Raw genomic sequence first — 24915 nt, 5'->3', positions numbered from 1 at the left:
GTACTTTAAAGACCCAGGTATAGTTCGAAAGGACATGATGAGGTTAGAACCATCAGAGACATGTAAAGATGCTACAATAGAAAATAAAGAAAAATAAAACAACCCAGATTCTGAATTTCTGGAAAGCAGAACAACAAGTAATTAATTTTTCCATTAGAATCATTTGAAAAATATTTTAGCTCTGTAGGTAGCTCGATTTTAATCTAGTATGACTTCTTTCAAATTTCTGTCCTTTAGAACTGCAAAATGATAAATACGGGTTATTCAAGCCACCAAAAGTGTAGAAATGGTTGAAGCAGATTTAGATTAGTAAACTAATTCAACTACAGCCTTTTCCTGATGCAACTATAGGGACACCACATTTCCTAGTTTTTGAGAATAAGAAAATGTTGCCACTGGCTTTGTACACATGTATGATGTGCATACTACTTACAGGCCTTACATAAAGAAGTCTTGAAATTCTAATTATTATTTAAATAAGAGGTTTCCTATCTTTATTTTCACATTTGGGGATCACTAAATACCAAAATTATGTAGAAGCCTAAGAATACGGAAATGAAATATGTCTCCTAGTATTATAAAATAATTTGTGACATTTTGAGATACAGTTTCTAAAGTAATAAAAAATAAGGTAAAACAGATACAAAAACTCAATTTTCTATCCTTCCTAACTTTCCAACAGCAATTAGAGAATCCAGTAAATGTACAGCCATCCCAGGATGGTATAGGATGGTATATGATCACTAGATGGTGAAAAAGAAGATAACAAAAATGGTTCCTCTGGAACAATGGGAAACAAAGTCTACATATACAGATTGTGATATAGCTAGAAAACAGTTTCCACTATTCTAAGCCTTTGATATTTTAGGTTTGTTTACAAAGCATCTTTCCACTCTTAGGAAATGACCCTTTATTAATACTCAAGTGTTTGCAGCTTATAACCCAGAAACAAACAATGCTTCTAAATGTAAAGAAGAATGATATTAAGAGTAATCAAGGCTACTTCCATAGCTATAGCTGATAAATAAGAATGATATTGGGGAATAGTCCAAAAATCTTGAAATTTTTCTTGCCTTTACTCTTCTCCAACACGAGATGTCCTAGTCAAAATATGATAAACATTAATAGAGGATTTTTATGTTTTTATTGTTCACACCAAAGCAAATACATTTTCCTCTTTGCAAGCCTGACTTTGAAAGAGACAGACCCTCAAAATTACTTTATAGACAAAAGTTTACTGCTTTGCCTTAGGTGTTTTCCTGCCTTTGGGTGTTGTTCTCTTTTATTTTGGCAACTGTATAGAAAAAAAAAAGATAAATCCATTGTGCTTGTATTGAATTGTTAAAAGTCAAGCTGTCTTCAAACAAAGTATTCTGTTCCCTTCTTCACTGCTAATTAACAGGATACTTTAATGTACATTCTCATTGAAATGGATGAAAACAGGAGTGTCTGTGATTGGTTTTTCAGAGTTTTCAAGTATTTTCCTTGATTATTTTCATTATTGCCTTTGTTCCGGTCTTCTAATCAGGAACAGAGGGTTACCTAAAAATATCTTCCTGAGATATAGGATGTTAGGTAGAAAAAAATAGATGTATAATTAAAGATTTTCATCTCCTTAAAGACTGAAAAGCTCAGAAGACATTTTACTATTACTGGCATTGTTAAGATGATTTGAATTTTTTGGTTCTTAAACTTAGTGAAATACATGTTAAATGTTACTTGTTCCAACAATGATTATGTCTTATACTTTTCTGCTCCAATGAAATGAAACGTCTGACTATGTTGGAGGGCATATTGATTTTAGGGTAGGAGGGTTAATTATAGAAAGCCAAGGGAGATTCCTAAAACAGTATTGCCTTTCACGTATCAATTAATTATACTTAAGTTATATAAGTATAGAAATATACAAATATGAATTGAGTGACAAATGTGTGATTTACAAAATTGATTCAATGACAACTAATCCAGAAATCAATTCTCTATATTTATATAAACTAGTATACCTAGTAAGGATTTAAAAATTGTTAGAATATATTTTTTAACATTTATGTCAAAATATTTGTTTATTTGTAACTGTTTATTTTTTATTTTTTGTTGGTCGTGGAGCTTGAAATCTGGGCCTGGACACTGTCTCTCAGCTCTTCAGCTCAAGACTAGTGCTCTACCACTTGAGCCACTGCCAGTTTTCTGGTGGCTCATTGGAAATAAGAGTCTCACGGACTTTCCTGCCTAGGCTGGCTTTGAACCATGAGTCTCAGTTCTCAGCCTTCTTAGTAGCTAGGGTTATAAGCATGAGCCACTGGCTCCTAGCTACACAATTAGTTTTTACATAGCTATGAAATATTGATTGATAATCCCATTCATTTATATGTTGTGTAATGATATAGCTACATCATATCCATTAATTTCTGTATGTAACATTTCTTTTTAGCGAGAATGCTCAAAAACATCTTCTGGCTAGGATGAAATATCTATTCTTAACTATAATAACTTTGCTTCTTGTGGTATACAATTAATATACTTACTTTTAGTCCTGGAAGTCTGCTAATTAAAGTTACATAAAACATGAATTGTAAAGTGAAAGAAATTCATGGTTCCATTACTTATTTTAAGACAACAATTATGCCTTTTGTTTCCAATTATATTTCTGTAGGAATGTATAATATTCATTGATTTAACTGTTAAAAATTTATAACAGTTACATTACATCAAGTTGATTCAAACTTGTTTGGTCCTGGGGCTTGAACTCAGGGTCCCTAAGATTTGTTGCAATTTTTTTTAACAATTTACCATTTCAGTCATGCCTCACTTCTGGCTTTTTTGCTAAATAATCAGAGATAAGCTTATCAGGAAGTTTATTTTGTGGGCTGCCTTCAAACAGCAATACTCAAATCACAGCCTCCCAAGTAGCTAGGATGAGATACATGAGCCACCTGCTCCCAACTTCTATTCACCACTTGTATATAAGTTTTCATAGACGAAAGTGTTTTACACTTTTATTGAGTTCAACTTTTTCGTTGAACTTTTTCCAACAATTTTAATGACAAATTTAAGACTGCTTCATCTCAAAATTGTCAAAACATCTTCCTTTGGTTTTACATTTCCATCTCTCTTTTTGTTTTATATACCACGTTTTAATCCTGCTTGAAGTTAACATTTGAATAAAGTGTTATGTTTAAGTCAATGTTCACTTTTTAATTTTCCCACATACTGCCTAACCTAACACCTCTTATTAAACAGAACGTCATTCCACAAATGTTTGATTTTCCCCTTATAAATATTCCTTGATAATATTTATGTGGATCTAATCTGGTGCCCTACAGACCCATTGAGATGTACAATCTTTCCTGTACAAATATAACAATTTTACACTAATAGCTTTAATATTGGACAGAAATATATTGCAGTTTATTTTTCTTTGTCAATGACTCAAAGAGTCTAGTTAGGTGTTTTTAGAAATTGTCATAAACATAAATAAAACTGTGAAGCTGAGCGCTGTTGCCTCATTCTTGTAATCCTTGCTGCATAGGAGGCTGAGTTCTGAGGATTGTGGTTGAAATCTAGCTGGAATGGGAATGTCCGTAAGACTCTTATTTCCAATTAACCACCAGAAAACCAGAAGTGGCACAGTTGCTCAATGAGTAGAGCATTCACTTTCAACTGAAGAGCAGAAGGACAGCGCCAGGAACAGATTTCAAGCGCAATGAATGACCAAAAAAAGGGGAAGAGACAATTCATATCTTTTCTCAATTGTATCCTCCAATCCACAAAAATTATGTCTCCATTTATTTAGATTTTTGCTTTTATATTAATCATTGTATAAATTTCAATGACGGTGAGTAAATAGCACTTTAATACATTTTGACAATGTGTGAAGATAGCACAAAGAAAATCACATAATACAGTTGAAATATAAAGGGCAATGGGAATTGAGAAAGCCAGAAACGGGTTTATCAGGCCCTTCATCCATATGTGAGAGTGTAAGATGTTTCAATAAGATATCTTCATATAATTATTATACACCAATTAATAACTATCTTCCAAAGGCTTTGCTATTCAAGTATGACATAAAGGATAAATACACATTCTGTGGTGAAATGAAAGAAAGATAGATGAGGAAATGCATACTTATAATGATTGTGTAAAGAAACTAAGAAATTCAGTCAACATTCTCAGTGCTCATGGCTCATTGTACTCGAAGTTTGCTGGTATCTAAGATAATTCTAAAATGTTAGACTTGATCCTATCTTTCAGACTGCTTAATACTATTGCTTTTTGAGTCAGTATTCTTTTTCTTGTTGCTGGTTCTGGTGGTGGTTCTGGGCCTTGAACCCTGGGCCTGGGTGCTGTCCTTCAGCTCTTCAACTTCAAGGTTAGAGCTCTACCACTTGAACCATAGTACCACCTCCGGCTTTCTGGTGGTTTATTGGAGATAAGAGTCTCATGGACTTTTCCTGCACAGGCTGGCTTTGAACCATAATCCTCAGATCTCAGCCTCCTGAGTGCCTATGATTACAGGCGTGAGCCACCATCACCTGGCTCCTCTTTACAACATCTTAAACATAAAATAAAATAAAGTAAAATCAATAAAGGGCATGTTAGGCTAATAAAGTGAAATGATAACTTATAGACAAATAAAAATAATAATATACGTATATGTATATATACATGTATGTACACATCTGTATATTCTTATATATGTATACATATATAGGTATTTGAATATATACACATATAAGTATGAAAATATGCATATGTACATATAATGTGTTCACGTATACATTTATTGAAATAGACTTGAATCAGAAATATATTGAGCATATTAATGCCAATGAAATACTTTAACCATCCTGAATAAAATCCAAATACATATCTCTATAGTAATATAACAACAATCAAGGAACATATGGAAAGATCATAACATACCTAGACATTGCATACATATAGAGATTAGTGGAAATAGAAACAATAAGATAGCCCTGAACAACCATTATGTAGAAATTGCAATCCTTATACATGGGTGCCTGGCAGTTAAAATGATATAGTCCGTTTCTTAAACATACTGGAAATCTTTAAGATATTACACATAGAATTGCCTCTATGATCCAGCATTTTGAATTACAATTTTATATACAAAATATATTTCAACATATGTCCAATGAGACACATGTACAAGTATATACATAGCAAAACCCTTTATAATAATATGTAATAAAACATTGAAATGCCCATTTAGGATGTTATTTCAATATACACATGAATACAAACAATATGCTCTATCCATGAGAAAAATTTACATGGACTTGCTTTGGAAACAGTGATATTACATGGGAGAAGTGGAAAAATAGACTACATTTTCTAATTATATGATGTTTTTAAATTGACACATCTGTAGAGGTAGAATCTGTAGAGGAGAGTAGGTTGAAATGATGACAGGAAATGACTATTAATAAATATTTGAGTATTTTGAGAGGGTAGTAATGATAAAATGTTCCTGAACTGAAGGTGAAGTTCTTACTCCAAAACTTTAACATTCTAAGAATCATTGTATTTTATCAAAGAATTACAGATTGCATTTGCATTAACCTTAGGAAAATTTTTAGAATAGTAGTGGGTGAATCTGAGTGATAATTTAGAATTTAAAATCACAGAATTCCATAATGCACAATGTTAGTACGTTGATGAATAAGACTATCAAGAAAATATGATCTGTGATATATCCTCTGAGTGGTTATACATGATATTAAGAGCCAGTGAATATTCTACAAATTCATGTAAATTGAGCTGTGAGATAGGATTGAGAAGGATGAGGGATAATGATCACCAAGATGCATTGTATTTGCCATGGAATGTGGCTTACTGGTAAATGCTTGCCTTACATGTGTTAAGCCCTGGGTTTGATTTCTCAGTACTACATAAAGAAAAAAGCAGGAATTGGCACTATGACACAAGTCATAGAGTACTAGCATGAGAAAAAGAAGCTCAAGGACATTGCCAAGGCATGAATTCAAGCCCCAGGACTAGGCAAAAAAAGGTGCATTTTATTAAGCCAGGCACTAGCGGCTCACGGCTGTAATCCTAGATAATCAGGAGGCAGAAAATTGAGGTTTGAAGCCAGCTCAGGCAAGAAAGTCTATGATATTCTTATCTCCAATTAAATCTCAGAAAAATCAGAAAGTGCTGCTGTACCTCAAGTGATAAATTTCTATTATTCATCCAAAGGAGCTCAGGGACAGCCCCCAGACTCAGAGTTCAAACCTCAGGAGAGGAAAAAGAAAAAGAAACTCACTATACACTGTTAATATAATGCTTTGTCAAACAGCAAGTCCTACAAAACTACTTAAATTTCATTAAAAATATGATAAAATACAAGTTATTTTGGGAACCAGACAAAGAAAGTATACACGGGACAAAGTAAATGTTATATCATGCAGTTTGAGTTGAAATTTGTTCTATAGTCTTCTTACATCACTTATGAAATTGACAGTACAGCCAATTATAGGTCAATTTCCTTGAGGAACAGATTGTATTCTGCTGCCTTTTATACGAAATCATAGAGGTGATTTTTTGACACGTATTGAACTATATCTTATATTTTAAAATAGATTTGTCCTAATATAATATTAATTTAATCAATCATTTCATTAGGGTGATGTTGGTTAGATTTTTTTCCAGTAAATCTTATCCCCTATAATAAATGAGAGCATGCTGTGACAGTCTCCTATCAATATGAAAAAATACTTTATAAAATTAACTTAAAATGGGGAAAGATTAAACTTGACTTCTGATTTTACACATTTCAGATTATGTTTCTTACCCTCATTGACTTGGGTTGGAGGTGGCACAGTACCCCATGTCAGGAGTATGTGTTGGAATATGTGTATTAATGGAAGCCAGGAAGTAAAGAAGAAGAGGAATAGGAGTGGGAGAGGGAGAAGGAGGAGGAGGAAAGAGAGAGAGGGAGAAGGAAAAGAAGAAGGAGGAGACAGAGAAGTAAAGGAAGGAAGAGGAGGAAAGGACTTTGATCTTAACACTTTTGATCACAAGTTCTCAGTGACCAAATCTCTACAACTATGCCCACATGAAAGGATTCACCTCTTTATGGCAACTTAGTGAAAGCAAATTATTAATCTCAATCCTTTATGATTTCAGATTTAATTTCTAGAGTGGTGGGTATATATTTCTATACATTGTGATAACTTCTGTTCCTAAATATTTAGTTGAATTAATCAGAGAGGCTATTTGGCATGGAGGTGGTTTGGTTATACCATTGCTGGAGAAATATTTTGAGTGCAAATACATTTAATTTAACAGATAAGGAAGCTTCAGAGATTTCATTTTGTGACCTTCAAAAATGACTATTTCATCTAACTCATAATGACTTTAATTTTTCATAATTTTATGACATTTCTATTCAAGTTTTGTCATCTATAGTTAGGTTCTCTCTAGTTGAAGGAAAAATAAACACTATCACAATCATTTATTTCTTAATTATTCTATAGAGTAGGAATAATATGAATTTCATACCATTCAAAAATGTTATATTCAAGTCTATAGGAATAATTGCATAAGTCATGGAATATCTTGTTTTATCTCATATGGAGATTGATTCAATTTCTAAAAATCACTGTTGACATAAAATAAATGAAATTGAGTGTTTTTCTGAAATGTCTTCGTACTCAAACCTCAGAAATAAATGACCAGTAATTAAGATTTTTATATACTCAAAAAATATATGAATCCATATTTTATTTCAAAAGTTTAGGTTTAAAAGAAGATAAAATCATGTGACCACAGTAGATAATATTTAATTTAATGAAAAATTACTTTATTCACCCTGACAGAGCCTATTGTTTTAGCTTAAATTAGAAATTTGATTAACGATCCCTTCATTGCTTTTGAATATTAGAGTATTTCAATTTGTACAAAGTTTCTGTAATTTAAACCATTGAGTGTATATTTTTTGATAAAAATGGAAACTTTTTTTCACACTGCAGATTCAGATTCAATAACTAAATAAATATCTAAATGGAATTCAAATAAGAAATTTATTTTATTCTTACATATATTATATCAGTGCTGAATATGGGTATCTCAAGCTTGTAATCCTCACTACTCAGGAAGCTAGGGTTCAAAGCCAGCATTGACAACAAAGAAATCATCTTATAAATGTGTTGGAAACAATTACAGGAAAAAAAACATTTGAATACTTATTTTGGGGTCCATTTCACCTAACATCAATTTATCTGACCTGTGCTGCTTGTCTTAGACATGTCCCTTCCCCCACTGCTTTCATTGTATTTGATGTTGGTATAATTTGTGGAAGGGAAGGGAAAAAATCATGGTTTAAATAAGGATAGAGGTGGACCCATTGCAACTATGAGGTGTAAAAGTCGTAATGATGAAAAACTAACTTTACAACTTTGACCAGGTGAGGGGGCCGAGGGGGGGTAGATGGGAAGGGTCGGGAAGGGGAAACAAAGGAGGAGGCAACAATGCTTGATAAGAAATGTACTCATTACCTTGCCCATGTAATTATAACCCCTCTGTACGGTATTTTCACAATAAAAAAAATAAAAATAAATTTAAAAAGCCAGACTTGGCAAGATTTGTGAGTCGCACCTCAATTAATCACACACACATCACAACACACGCACACACACACAAATCCAGAAGTGGAGTTGTGGCTCAAATGTTAGAGCAATGTCCTTGCTGGGAAAAAAATCAAGGGATAAGTCTGGAGTTCAAATCACTAGAACAACACACACACAATATTATTTATAAATTCTCATTTTAGTTTGAAGAAATAAACAATATCATGGAAAGTAATATTTGTTACATATCCTGAAATTTTGTGAAGTTGTTTTTATTACAGTTTTTCTTAAGATATAACAAAGGTTATTAAAATTAATATTAATATAGTATATTTATAATTACACCTAACACCTTGGAGTATAACAGTTGGAATTTTTTCTATAGCCATAAGAAATAATCTGAGTAAAAGAAAGAAAGGAAGAAAGGAAGAAAAAGAACGAAAGAGAGAAGGAAAAAAAGGAAAGAAGAGAGAAAGAGAGAGAGGGGTAGGGATGGAGGGGAAAAGGGAGAAAGGAAAGAAGAAAAGAAGGAAGGAAGGAAAAAAGGAAGGATTTAAGGAATGGAGGAACGAAGAAACGAAGGAAGGGAGGAAGGAAGGAAGGGAAAAAACAATTTAATTTATAAAATATGCTATTTAGCCCAACATAAACTTGTAATTATCCCTTTAGTAAATGCAAGATTGCAATTTTCATTTCTCTGCATGTTCCCTATGCATGAATGAAACCAACAAATGAAGGTTCAGAAATAACCAGGTGAATCTGTTTGCATCTGTAGTAAATATTTATTCAAATCTTTTTCTCATTTTCCATACATCATAAAATAATTATTTGCAAACAATTTACATTTAGTTATAAATATTCTAAAAATTGAGGTAACCAAGGGATGTCAATATATTATATAATGTGAATACTAGTAAATATAATGCTATTAGTATTAGTCTTTATGTTATATTAATTGTAACAATTTTATGATGTATTTTATCAGAGAAATTAGCATACTCTGATTTTGGTGTTTGTGGGAGTCCTAATAGTGAACAGTAATTAAAATGAAAGGAGATCTGTATTTGTTGGCACGAACAAATATTTCTGAAAGCAATTAAGTCAATGGAGATTGTTCAAATACATCAGAAGGGCCTTAGAAAGGCTGCAGCACGTTAACATGGTTACCTATGATGTGATTCAAGAGCCACTAAACAATCATACTTCACTTTGCCATCACTATAATTATTCCCATTGTAAGAAGAATCATGCACATAATTTACATGATATAACCTTGTCCTTAAGTTATTATGTTCTATGAAATAATATCCAAATTTACACCACACTGAGTTAAAGCAAAAGTAGCAAAGTGTTTTGGACGATGTAACTCCTTCCAGATACACGTGTTAAAATTCTATTCTCCTGTCTGATGATATTAGAATAAACCTTTCAGAGATGACCCTGCAATAATGATCCTGTCGAAAGAAGTCCAATATAATTATTCTGCCATGTGAATATCCAGGAAATAGATTATAATGAATCAGAAAGTAGACCCCCATAAGACAAAGAATTGCTTTGAATAACCATTTTTAAAATCAATGTTTAAGCTTCTAGAGTATGGATAATATACGCCTGATGTTTTTAAGCCACTTACTTTGAAATATATTAACAGCCCAATGGCTGAAAAAAAGCAAAGTTTTGATTTAAATTTCACAAATTCTGGTAAAAAAGATTCATAAGGTTTTATTATTTGAATTTTATTCTCCAAGTCTCCTGGTTAAAAATATTTTCAAATGGGAATTGAATTGAGGTTCAACTCTATTCAACTATCATAATTAATTTTTAAAATATGTTTACTATCTTTAATTGTACAAAGGAGTTGCCATTCACTGAAACAATGTATGGATACAGTGCATCTTGATCAATGTCACCCCTTTCAGCACTCTCATCCACCCCTACCAATAAAACCCAATCCTTATGTATCTCAATAATATGTTATGGAATTTCTTGCCATTTAACAAAGCAGTTTATGTGTACAATGTACCTGGAATTGTGTTACCACTTCAATACCTTCAACCCCATTTCACACTACCCCTTGCTTTGTATATTTCAATTCTTGGAAGTATACAATGGATTCTTGCCTGTATTCTATCCTTTTCCCCTTCAATTTCCTACTCCTCTCAGATTGCCCCCCACTATACTCTCTTGCACTACATATTTACTGGTATTAATTTTGTTGGGCATTGACTTAGCCTTTTAAGAGAATTATAGTATTTTCATGGATTCTGACATTTCAGATAATTCCTTTGTACCTCCTTGCACACCATACAGTGTGTTTACTTTTAAATTTATGGACACTCCTATCTACCACAAGTGAGGAAAGTCATGCAAACTAAGTTTCTCTAGGTCTGCTTTTTTTCACTTAATATTATTTCTAAGTGTTTCATTTTTCCTTTAGAATGGTGCAATATTATTCTTTCTGATGGATGAACAGAATTCCATTATGTATGTATTTATATGTTTGAATATATATATATATGTATATATGTTTGTATACATACATTTATATACATACATATATACTTGCCAATTGGGAGCAATAAAATTAGATATTATATATGTATGTATATATATTATATATACATATATATACATATATGTATATATAATATATATATATATAATCCTTGATCTCGTTTTACAATGAGAGGCCTCTGGGCTGATTCCATATGTTGGCTACAGAAAATAAAGCAATAATCAACATGATTATGCTGGTAGTTTCAGTGTGGCCTTGTTTCTGCTCTATTAGATAAATGACCATAAGTGAAATTCCTGTATCATAGGTAGGTAGCTCTCTATTCAGTTCTGTGAGCAATTTTCATAGTGTTTTCCAAAGTGATTGAACAAGATTACATTCCCCCCAACAGTGTAATAGAGTTTCCTTTGGGCCACATCCTTATCAGTATCTGTGATTGTTTGTTTGTTCATAATGACCTTGTAAGAGGGGTGAGATGAATCTCAGTGTTGTTTGGATTTGCATTTCTTTAATGGAGAATGATGCGTCAATTTGTCATTCTTACTTCTTCTTCTAAGAAGTTATCTTTAAGTCTTTATCCAATATATTAATTGGGTTCTTGTTTATTTGAGGGTTTATTTTTGTTGGGTTTAACTTTTTGATCTCTAAATATGGGTTTGTTATGAAAACTCTTGTCTAATGCTTAGCTAGTAAAAATCTTCCATTCTGCTCTTTTTCTATATATCCTGCTAACTTTTTCCATTGCCATGTAGAAACTCTTCAGTATGATGCGATTCTATTGATCCAGAAAGAATGACATTACAACATTCATAAGGAAATGGAAAGACTTGGAACAAACTTACATTAAGTGAAGAAAGACAGACTCAAAGTAATATACATTGCCTAATTTCTCTCATTTGTTGTAGTAGAATGTACCTCTAATTCTACAAGTAAACACAGTTGGATGGTAAAAGAGAAAACATTGCACTTGGACTAAGGCCAATGTTGTCCCCTGTATCTTCATGTTGTACATTACAACTCTATACCTGGTCATAATGTATATCTAATATCTTATGCATAAATGCCCCAGAAGTTCCACTTTGCTTTACTTAAAAAAAAATTCTGTCTTAATGTTTGCGGATTTTGTGTGTGTGTGTGTGTGTGTGTGTGTGTGTGTTTCCAAAGATCAGAACATAACATTTTTCTTCATTTCGAATACATCTTTCAGGTCATTGTAAGTTGTGGCTAATGGGAGAAGTCTCTCGTTAATTTAAGGATGAAACAAAAAGATATTTCTGCATCTACCAGAATTGCTTTATTAGTGTAGTTGAACACTGAACTTCGATTTATATCTTGGCTGTTGTTGTGAATAATGTGAATAACAATGAACTACAGATATAATTACGAGTTACCCAGAGAGAAATAATCACATGATTGGTGGATCAGATGATATTTCAACTATGATTTCTTTAGAAAACTGCATACTACTTTCTACAAGGAGAATATTAACCTGTATTTTGATCAAGAGTGTAGAAAATTTCCTTTTCTTCACACTCTCACCAACATTATTACTTTTTATTCAAAAAGTAATAAAGGGCAAGTTTTTACTATCTTCACTACCCCAGACTCGCTTAAGACTGAAATCCAACCTCCTAAATGCTTGGAATTACATACCTTTACCACCACACCTGGTTCCTTTGATTTTTTTTAAATAAGAGTTCCAATAGTTATGAAGTAGTATCATAGTAATTTTGAATTACATTTCTCTAATGACTTCTGCTCACAAAGCATTAAGCCAGCACAGAAGTTGTATTAAACACAACTGTGTAAACCCACTGGTATAGAGGGCTTTATGGAAAACATGTCTATTTGAACTTTTGTCCATTTTTAATCAAGTGTCTTGTTAATCTCATCTTTAATCTATCTATACAAAAATAATTAATTCAAGGCAGTAAAAAGGAAAAAATTAAGCAACTTCTAACATTTTTCAATTTTCAATAACATGATATTGCTTAAATCATTTTCTGTTTATGCTTGAGACTATATAACAATTTAGTTAGACCTTTTACATAGCTATATGTATTTTATTTATTTTACATTTATTGCTCTTTCCAAAGCTTGCGTGTCTAATTTTGGTTTCTTTCAGTCTTAAGTAGTTCAGATTTCAAACTGAAGAATAAATGAAAGTAAGCAAACAAAAAATACAGTTCCTCTCATCTGATTATACCTCTATAAGAATGAGAAAGAGTTCAGCATTCTAAGGGCCCTTAATTCTTAAGATAACATTTGCTATAATGCCAATGTTATTACCATTTTAGTGCTGGGAAAAATTGTAATTAAAGGCAGTAAGTGCATGGCCCAAGACACACAGTGAGGAAGGAAATGAGTCAAATTTTCCAAAAGTCTTTCAGCAATACACAACAAGTAGATAAATTCTCTCCATTCTCTGATAATCTCAATTCAATATTCATATTGTCCAAGAAATAATAGCATAGCAATTATTGCCCATGGTGATTGTTTTCTGTTACATTTTTCTTCAACACAGACTGTGTTGGTGACATTGGATTATCATGCACAGAGCTGAGCTTATAAATTATGGTCCAAAAAGAGGCAAATTTCTTCTGTCCCATAGTTCCAGTATCATTTTTAAAAAGTACTAAATTTTTAAATATCATCACTTACTGTATTTTAAGAATTCAAGAATGAAAAAAATCACATATAATCAATCCAAAATGCTTTAAAACTAGGAGATGATAAAACAGGCCTCTGTGAAGTAAATTTTCTTCTACTTTTAAAATTGTTCTGAAAGCCTTGTGCTGGTTTGTCACACCTGTAATCCGAACTACTAGGGATACCTACTAAGGAGCCTGAGATCTGTGGATATCATTTGGAAGCCAATCAGGGCAAAATAAATTTATGAGATTATTTTTCCAAAAATTTAAAGAACTAACAAAGGGCCAGGAATGGAGATGTAGCTCATATAGTAGCTCACCAATCTAGAGAGAAAGACATAGCGAGACCACAAAGCCCTAATTTCAAACTCTGAGCATGCCAACACGCAGGAATGCACACACACTCACTTTTTCAAAATATCTTCATATCAGTGTTTTGCATTAATTTCTTTGTTAACGATATTATATGGGTAAAATAGGCAAAATAAACTTCCATCTCAAAACATTTTTATACATTTTTTGTTGTAAAAATACTGTACAGAGGGGTTATAGTTACATGAGCAAAGTAATAAGTACATTTCATATCAAGCATTGTTACCTCCTCCTTTGTTTTTCCCCCACCATTCCTTCCCTTCCACCTCCACAAGTACACTCCTCACACCCGCAAGCCCCACCCAATGTCCCCAGTCTAAATTGTAATGTTCGTTCTTCAAAATAATGTCTTGTGCATCTATTGTTATACAATGGGTCAAAATGTATTCCTATTTAAGTATGTTGTTTTTTCCCTTTCCTTCCCCAAATTAGAGAAGTGTATATACAAGATGCAGGTGCACCAAATCAAATAAAGTGAAAATAGGGGTTATATTGTTGGGGAGGAATGTATAAAAAACAAAAAAAAAATCACATCGTACATTATAAATATGTGAGAAACAACAGCAAGAAAGAAAAAACCACTTGCGGCTCTATCTTGAGGGTCATATAGCTTAACATCTACTTATCTAGTCATATACACATAGCTTTTCAACTTTTCTGCTCATCCCAGACATATACTAGTTATTGCAAATAAGGGATACCATGGGACCTATGTTTCTTTGGACTTGGCTTACATCAGTTAATATAATTTTTTTCCCAAGTCTTTCCATTTCCTAAAAATTGGGCGATGTCATTCTTTCTGATGGAGGCATAGAATTAATATGTATACACATATATATGAATATATATAGTATATGTGTGTGTGTGTGTGTGTACACACATATACACAGAGAACATTTTAGTTTTTTGTTTTTTAGAGCAACTTAGTTTTCCATCTTCATCATTTTTTCAAATGTTTTTCTTGTGATTAAGTGGTTACATAATTTCCCAAATTTCACAATATTGTGGGATAGTGATGCTTAGTTAAAGTCACAAACATATTCTAACTTTGATGGAGCAAATTGTCTATCATGGTCTACAACACTTATGAGTTCTATGAGCTTTTCCATAGAGTTATTTCTTCCATATGTATACTTTTTTTGTTTGGAAATATGTATATTTCTTTTGTTTTGCATAGCGTCTGCTGTTCCCTCTTTCCCACTTGTTCCCTCCCTCCCTTCAGTGACATTGAGTTGCTTAGTTCATTTTGGTCAAGGTCCAGTGCAGCTGATGGATCCAACTGTTGTATGTTTTTTCCTGATTCCCTCTAGTTCTGTGTCGTCCTCCTGGTTTCCCTTCAGTGTGCACATATTATCAGCAGAATGGGGTTATTTAGTAGTGATTCAATCAGATGAGTGGAAGTCCTTGATTTCTTAAGTGTTGTTAATTTTGTTGTATCACCTTACATTTTGGATTTAACATCCACTTACCATGGAGACCATGTGGTTTGTCTCTTGCTTTTGTCTTACCTCGCTCAACATGATTTCCTGTAGCTTGATTGATTTCCCTGCTAATGCCATTATTTTGTCCTTTCTAATGGCTGGAAAATATTCTGTTGTGTATAGTTACAACAGTTTTTGGATCCATTCATCTCTGGTGGGACATATGGGTTGTTTTCCTATCCTGGCTATTGTGAACAGTGCTACAATAAACATGGAGGTGCATGTGTTCTTGAATATTGGTACCTGTTGTTCAGGATAGATGCCTAGAAGTGGTATGAGTAGGCCATAAGGAAGGTCAATAATTAGCTTTCTGAGGACTCACCAGACTGCTTTCCAAAGTGATTGTGTAAGTGTACATTCACACACACAGAGAGAGAGAGAGAGAGAGAGAGAGAGAGAGAAGAGAACGTTTTCTTGATCCATTCTTCTACTGAGGGGTATCGGGCTTGGTTCCCTATCTTTGCTATGGCAAATAATGTTACAATAAACATTGTTGTGGTGGTAGTTTTAGTATGGACTTGTTTGTGATCATTTGGGTGAATGCCCAAAAGTAGGATTGCTGTGTAATAGGAGAGCTCTATGTGGAGTCTTTTGAGGAACCTCCAAACCGCTTTCCAAAGTGAATGAACAAGTTTACACTCCCACCAAGAATGCAGTAGGCTTCCCTTCTGGCCACATCCCTTCCAGCATCTGTTGGTGTAAACATATGGAACTATTCATCCTTGTGCAGGGACCATGCTAATCTTCTCTGTACGTTCCAATTTTAGTATATGTGCAGCCAAATTGAGCACAGAACATTTTTTTATATATAAAGTGTAATTGATTTTCTTAAACGAGACAATTCAACAACAAGTAAGTTCAAAAGAATTGTGAAATTTTGCAACCATGTATTTCTTACATAAGCACACATTTAACAATAAAGTCAAGATTGACATGCCAAAAACAAAATAATTTCAGATATTTGTTGTTTATGAGAAGTGTAGGAGGAGGAATTCAATTACTCTACACAAGGCACCTGTCATAATGATCATTGCAGCAAATGTTAAGCTTTGTTAAAAGTTTTAATGTTTTAAATATCTTTCATTTTGGGATTTGCTTATATGGCAAAATTAAGACTGTTTGGCAGGTCATAAAATTTTCCGATAAAGTATATAGTATTTCTGGTAGCATGTACTAGTATGTATGTACATTTCAGAGTTTATAGAAACTTTACTAATGAGAAGTTGCAAAGACTGTGTAAAGTAGAGTGAAGAGTTAAGATTTTAAGTACACAGTTTCTCTTAAATCTTTAGGGCTCCTTTACGTTATATGTTAGTGATGAACAAATAATGATATAAGCCACATACAAATGATGAGATGAACTATAAATAGTAACCTTAGTGGGTAAATTTAAAGGCTACTCATAGCTTTATCCAGTTTTAAATGTACAGGAATATGAGAAAATAGTAAAATCTACTATATACTCTTCAAATAATCAGAGCTTTGGTAATTGTTTTGTTTTTATTTTAGTAATCATTAATATATATTGTTTTCTTTATTTATAGCATTTTTTCCTTGTTGTAATATAATACAACTTTTTGTGAGTCGTGATTAAGAGGTACTTTGAGAATATTATTGGGATGGCCACACCATTTTTCATAGGTCCATGTAAATTTAGAAAGAGCAAAACTAAAAATAAAATATTGATTAAAAATTATATCAAGTAGAGTCTGAATCAGGAGTGTTGATAAATATCCATACCTAAAATCTTATCCCTAGTCTGAAGTAGTGGTATTACAGAGTTGAGGCCACAAAATTGAGAAACTGTGCTTTGTTTTGCTTTGTTTTTTGCTTTGGTTTTGTTGGTTGTGGGGCTTGAACTCTGGGTCTTGGGTACTGTCCCTCAGCTCTTCAGCTCAAGGCTAGCGTTCTCACTTGATCCACAGCACCACTTTCATCTTTTTCTGCTTATGTCGTGCTGAGGAATGAAATCCAGGACCTCATGCATGCAAGGCAAGCACTCTACTACTGAGTCACCTTTCCAGCTCCTGAGAAACTGTGTTTAAAAAATCATCTGAACAATATTTGCTTTCTGCTTTTGGTTATATAATGAAATATGCAAACACATTTTTATATTTTTGTAAACTATCATACTTCTAAATTTATACTAACTGCAGAAAATTTATCTTTTCAAAGTCAAGAAATATTTCTGAGAGTTTGCTTCTGTGAAGAATGTTTTTGCATTTATAATTTCTTCTGAGCCATTTTTATTTATTATCAAAATCACTTTATTTTTTATGTTGATAAGTTATCATATATCAAATACCTTCAAAAGTACATGTAGTGTCTCAAGATAGCAGTATGAATATTCTCATACACCTCTTGTTTATCTGTTATGCACGTTAATATTATGATATTTTTCTCTCTTTCACTCTCTCTCATTTCTGCTCTTTCTCTTTCATGCTCCATGTCTGCTACTTAGAATTTCTGCTGGTCTACTATTATCCTTCAGGATCCACTGGTTTTGTGGGAACATGATAGGGACCATCAGTTACCCTTGCATTCTTTAAGAGTTATAACAGTGACGTGAAATTATTCTTTGCCATTCTAAATGGCAAAACAACAGATCTAGGAATTCCTTTTCACTTTTAGTACTATTATAAATTTTATCTCATATGAATAATTGGGACTGATATTATACTTTTAGCCTGGGACCTAAATGTTCTTTTTCTTTTACAAACAACCTTTTTCTTTTATTATCAGTAAGTAACAAAAACAAAGCTATCCTATGGGAAAGTGGCTGAAGTTGTTCACAGGGATGAAAAACAAGTTAATGGGGGAAGTGAGTACAAAGGATACCCTTCATATAGCACAGATCCTTAGAGCAGTTTATCATGTACATTTTGTGATAAGGACAACGTGCTGGGAACTCTAGATTAAATCACTGAACACCTGATATATATATGCACATATATTTATATATGTATATTTATTTATATATGCATATATGTGTATATCGGCCCATATATGTACACATGAATGTCACTGTACACACAAATACACACATACGTACACACATGTACACATGCACAAATGGAAAAAGACACATAGATATAGCCAACACAAGTTTCACTAGTTGTTGAATATGCCTTAGACAGAATGCTTGGAAAAAAATGTGTTGAAGATGTATTCGTCTCTAAGAGTTCTTTTACCACTCCTCTTATCTCTTCCAACTGGTAGGTTTAGAGAGATTCGACTTGAAAAGTGCAGTACAAGTGATAGCAAGTCACTCAGAAATCTCAATAAGTATTGCTCATATGGTGTCTCCCTGCTCCCCATGGAATGCTTGCTCTTGTAGACACTCTCAACATCCAAAGTAGTAGGACAATATCCTTGTTAAGAATAAAGTTATAAGGCTTTAAATGGCATCCTTCCTTGGGCTCTTTCCAAAAGCGAGCATCAATTCCTAAGCTGATGAGTGACTCCCCAGAAGACTGGAGCGCAGGTCAAAATTTAACCAACCCATATGAAAAGTCTAAAGTGAGCAGTTCTGACTGAGGTCATACAGATGTCCTGGCCACGAATATGAGAAAAAAAGAAAGTTTTTTATGTATTAAAATTTGAGAATAATTTGTAACCTGTCAATAAATGTGTAGAACACAATTATACCAACTGACAAAAGATGATGTGCATTTCATTTATTTGCTTTTGGACTTGGAAAGTGTTTTTAAGTGTGTCTACACAAGTAGAATCAGCATGAAACAAGCCAGCATTTCTTCATTTAAGATGCAAGGAAAGGATACAGGTTGACCCATTGTAACAATGAGATTTGCAAGATACTATTAGTGGGGGGTAGACGGAGGTGTTTGGGATGTGTGAAGGTAAGGAATAGTAGGAGAAAACAAAGGAGGTGGTAACAATGCTCAATAAGAAATGTACGCATTACTTTACTTATGTAACTATAACCTCTCTGTACAGTACTGAGCTTCTTCAGTAAAAGTGCTGGCAAAATTGGTTAATCACTCATAGAAAACTAAAACTATATCCTTATATATCATCCTGTACTGAATCAACTCCAAATGTATCAAAGACCTCAGAGTCAAAGCAGACACCCTGAAAACATTACAGGATGGAGTAGGACATACCCAAGGTCTCCTGTGCAGAGGATGAAAATTTCTTAATAGAGACCCAGAAGCACAAGAAATCAAAGAAAGTTTGGACAAATGGTATTGTATGAAATTGCAGAGCTTCTGCATGGCAAAGGACATAGCTAGCAAGATCAATAGAAAGCCCATTGATTGGGAGAAGATCTTCACTAGCCATACAATAGAGAAGGATCTCATATCTAAAATATACTTGGAACTCAAAACATTAAATCCCCCAATAACAAATCTTCAAAGAAACAACTGCCCAGTAAATAAGTGGGCTAAAGAATTCAAGGCAATCTTCTTTGAAAAGAAAAGAAGGAAGGCCAATAGACACATGAAGAAATGCTCAACCTCCCAAGCCATAAAAGAAAAGCAAATCAAAACAACATTGAGATACCACCTTATCCCATTTAGAATGGGTAAATCAAGAACTCTAATAACAACATATCCTTCAGGGGATGTGGCCAGAAGGGAACCTTACTGCATTGTTGGTGGGAATGTAACTTGTTCAACTACCTTGGAGTAGTATGGAGGTTCCTCAAAAGATTCCACCTAGAACTTCCCTATGACCCAGCAACCTACCTTTTGGGCATTTACCCAAATGATCACAAGACCATACTAACGCTACCAGCACAACTATATTTATTGCAGCATTATTTAACATAGCTAAGATATGGAATCAACCCAGATGCCCCTCAGTAGATGGATGGATCGAGAAAATGTGGCATTTAACCAAGTCCTAATCTTAGATAGGGAAATGGTTTGGATAGAATGATAGGACAGAGATTACAAATAAATGAACAAGAAAAAATGGAAAAACCAAAATTTAAATTTAAGTAGTGAAACACTTAAAAATTATGTAAGTTTAAACAACTGATATTGAGAGAAGAAAAGGATAAGATTAGACGAAGGGATGGATTGAAAGGAGAAATGAAAACTAAAAAATAAAAATTCTTAAAATTAGTTACTTAAAAATTATATACATATGAAGTGATAATACTGCTATTAAAGAATTTAAGCCTAAGATTTTGTGAATTGAGTAATAATTTTCTGGATTAAATGTGTACAAAATGGGGTATAAGGTCTAATAATCGATGATGGGTATATATCTGGGAATGAGCCGAACAGCAATTTAGTCACGCAAAAAAAGAAAGAAACAGAAAAAATATGAAAAGAATACTTAAAAAGGACCAAAAGTTCAGAAGAGTTAAAAAAAGCACACACACACACACACACACACTTGTATACACTTAAAATAAAAATTATGGGAGGAAAATAAGATTGACAGAAAACAATTTTAACAATTAAAAAAAATTTTTAAAGTTCACATAAGAGTTCTTTGATTGCAACAATGAAATGTACAATTCATTATGTCGAAAAACGAACTTAACAATTTTGGTGGGGGGTGGGGGAAGGATGGGGTGGGGGGAGGGGGAAGTATGGGAAGGGATGGGAAGGGGAAACAACAAGGAAGCAACAATGCTTGATAAGAAATATACTCTATATCTTGCCCATGTAATTGTAACTCCTCTGTACTGTATTCTCACAATAAAAAACTAAACTAAATTTAAAAAAAAGAGTTATTTGATATTTGGGGGGGGGGTGTATTGGGGCAATGGGATGATTGTGTATCTCCCGTGTCCATAACCACTCTCTTGGTGGAGTCTCTGGTCTGCTTGTGGTGTTTGGTTTTCCAGTGGCTTGATTGTTTTCTTAAGTCAGTGTTTGAGCAGGCAGAAAAATGCTTTGCATAACCCATTGTTTTGTGATCCTTCTCCCAGGCTAGTTTAGTGGGAGGTAGATTTGCTTTGAGTATCCCAAAATGGGGAGACGGGAATTTCCTCTAGTTTGAAGATGCTGTGCTGAGACTAGGTTATGGGTAGAGTTGAGGCCTTTCAGCAATCAGTAGCTTTTCCTTGCTGGGCTAGCTCCTGAGACTCTCAGAGAGCCCAGCTTGGAGCCATTCTCAGGGTTTATGTTTACTGAGTTTCAATTGTTTGTCTAGGCTGCTGTAGGGAGGGGCAGCCTCTGTCTCTGTTTACCCTGTGGTGAAAATCACTCCTCTGGGGGCAGATTTTTTCTTTGTCTGGGCTGGTTGACTTTCCCCTGGGTAAAGCTGAGCCTGGCAGGTCAGGGCAGATTCCTGTGACCTGCTAAATGACTCTTCTGTTTGCTTCCAGGGCCTGAGTTGGAGCTAGTTGCTCAACTGGGCCTTTGTTAGTATCAAAGATGGAGAACTCCAGTGGTAGGGAACATGCAGCCTTCCCTCCTCTGCTCCCTGAGAAGAAATGAGGAGATCTGGGTTCTACTCATGCTAGAGTCTTGTTCCTGGACAGTTTCTGGTCTGTGATCTGCAGGATGAATATATCTGCTCCTTGTCAGTTCTTGCTTCTGTTGCGTAGAATCCATGTGTTCGCCACATCTGGAACCTTTGTCCCAGATTCTCTCTGTAGTTATGGCTGCTATGAGTGTCCCCGCTACCAACCCTGCCACTGCAGCCATGGCTAGCTGCATGTGTTCAGATTTGTTTCTTTGCTTGGATTTTCCCTCTCTGTCCAAACTCTCTCTATTGAGCTGACACACTTGGTGTGACTCTGTAGCCTAAGACTGTTCACTGGAATACTAAAACGCTTTCTATAGGAGAGCTTATTTAGCCTTCAGCTTCTCTTCTTCCATCTTCCTCCGAATCTCATGATTTTTTTATGAGTGTTATTTTTTTTAGGAAAAATTGTCATTGGTGTTTATATTTTGTGTTGGCAAACAATGAGACTACTATAGCCTTAATTTGATAAAATAAAACTCTCTGGCTGGGCAACGGTGGCTCATGCTTGTAATCCTAGCTACTCAAGAGGCTGATATATGAGGATCTCAGTTCAAAGACAGCCCAGGCAGGAAATTCTGTGAGATTTTTATCTCCAATAAGCCACTAGAAAACCAGAAGTGGCGCTGTGGCTCAAGCGGTAGAGCGATCACCGTGAGCTGAAGAGTGTAGGACCAGTGCCGAGGCCGAGTTCAAGCCCCAAGATTGACCAAAGAAACAAAATAAAAAAACAACAAGAAAACAAAAACTCTCTGATTCTATGACAGCATAAATTTTATGGGTAATGGTTAAGACCAAGTTGCCATTCTAAAAAAACATATATATCACCCCAAAAAAGAGGCACAATAGGAAATATATAGCAGGAAACTTATAAATTTTAATGGACTAACAGTCTGTCAGTTTGTTTTAACTTTTTTATCAAAAATGAAAGTAATACTTGATAATATTATATTAAGACATTTAAATTTCTTTTTTTTGGATTTGTGGATTATTTATTTTTTACTTTAGATGATAACCCAGTAATACTTATTCATTTTCTTTTTTTAAAATTTTGTTTATTTTATTTTATTGTATTTTATTTTTTGTGAACATATTGTACAGAGAGGTTACAATTATACGGGTAGGATAATGCGTACATTTCTTATCAAGCATTGCAGCCTCCTCCTTTGTTTACCCTTCACATCCCTTCCCAGCCACCCCCCCAACCCCACAGAATCCACCCCCCCCTGCACACCCCGCCCTCCCTGCACCAAAGTTGTAAAGCTCATTTTCAACATGACAACTTGTACTTCTCATTGTTGCAACAGGTCCATCTGTATCCTTAAACGACTTGTTTTTCCCCATCTCCTCCACAAGTTATACTGACAACAAATATAGTGAAAACAGGGGTTATATTGTGGGGGAGGGACATACAAAGCAACAAAGAGATAATCTTATAAATGCATTAGAAAAAATGCATGAAAGAAAAAAACATTAAAATACATATCTAAGGGTTCATTTTCCTAACATCACATTATCTGACCTTTTCCGCTTGACTCATACATATAATAGATATTGCAAATAAGGGAAACCATGGGACCTGTGTTTCTTTGGGCCTGGCTTACTTCATTTAATATAATTTTTTCCAAGTTTTTCCATTTCCTAACATATGGGGCAATGCCATTCTTTCTGATGGAGGCATAGAATTCCATTGTGTGTATATACCACATTTTCTTGATACATTCATCTACTGAGGGGCATCTGGGTTGGTTCCATATCTTAGCTATGGTAAATAATGCTGCAATAAACATAGTTGTGCTGTTAGCTTTAGTGTGGTCTTGTTTGTAAACATTTGGGTAAATGCCCAAAAGTGGGATTGCTGAGTCATAGGGGAGTTCTATGTGAAGTCTTCTCAGGAACCTCCATACTGCTTTCCAAAGTGGTTAAACAAGTTTACATTCCCACCAACAGTGAAGTAAGGATCCCTTCTGTCCACATCCCCTCCAGCATCTGCTGTTGTTAGAGTTCTTAATTTTTGCCATTCTAACTGTAGTGAGGTGGTATCTCAATGTTGTTTTGTTTTGCATTTCTTTTGTGGCTAGGGATGTTGAGCATTTCTTCAAGTGTCTATTGGCCATCCTTCTTTCTTCTTCAGAGAAATTTCTCTTTAAATCTTTATCACACTTATTTATTGGGCAGTTGTCTCTTTGAGGATTTGTTGTTGGGGAATTTAATTTTTCGAGTTCCAAGTATATTTTAGATATGAGACCCTTGTCAGTTGTATGGCTAGTGAAGATCTTCTCCCAATCAGTGGGCTTTCTATTGATCTTGCTAGCTATGTTCTTGGCCATGCAGAAGCTCTGCAACTTCATGCAATCCCATTTGTCCAACCTTTCTTTGATTTGTTGTGTTTCCGGGTCTCTATTCAGAAAATTTCGGCCTGAGCCAAGGAGACCTAGGGTTTCTCCTATTCCATCCTGTTGTGTTTTCAGAGTGTCTGCTTTGACTTCGAGGACTTTGATCCATTTGGAGTTGATTCTTGTGCAGAGTGATATATAAGGATCTAGCTTTAGTTTTCTACAAGTAGTTAACCAATTTTGCCAGCACCATTTACTACAGAGGCTGTCTTTCTTCCATTCTATTGTTTTAGCTCCCTTATCGAAGATTAGATGGCTATAGGTTTGTAGGTTTCTTTCTGGGTTTTCAATTCTATTACATTGGTCCTGAGGTCTGTTCTTATGCCAATACCAAGCTGTTTTGATTACTATGGCTTTATATTTGAGTTTGAAATTTGGTATTGATATTCCTCCAGCAGTGTTCTTTCTGTTGAGGAGTGTTTTTGCTATTCGGGGTCTTTTATTGTTCCATATGAATTT

At 34.1% G+C, this 24915-nt stretch overlaps 1 pseudogene; it reads right to left on the bottom strand.

Annotated features, from left to right (window-relative positions):
• Positions 1 to 16313: 16313 nt before the first annotated feature.
• Positions 16314 to 16404, bottom strand: LOC122121985 (annotated as a pseudogene).
• Positions 16405 to 24915: the final 8511 nt, after the last annotated feature.

This window comes from Dipodomys spectabilis, unplaced genomic scaffold, assembly GCF_019054845.1.
Source record: "Dipodomys spectabilis isolate Male_0828 unplaced genomic scaffold, ASM1905484v1 ptg000200l, whole genome shotgun sequence".
Taxonomy (NCBI): domain Eukaryota; kingdom Metazoa; phylum Chordata; class Mammalia; order Rodentia; family Heteromyidae; genus Dipodomys; species Dipodomys spectabilis.
Note: the sequence above shows the minus strand (reverse complement) of the source record. Positions and strands in the feature narration are given on the sequence as shown.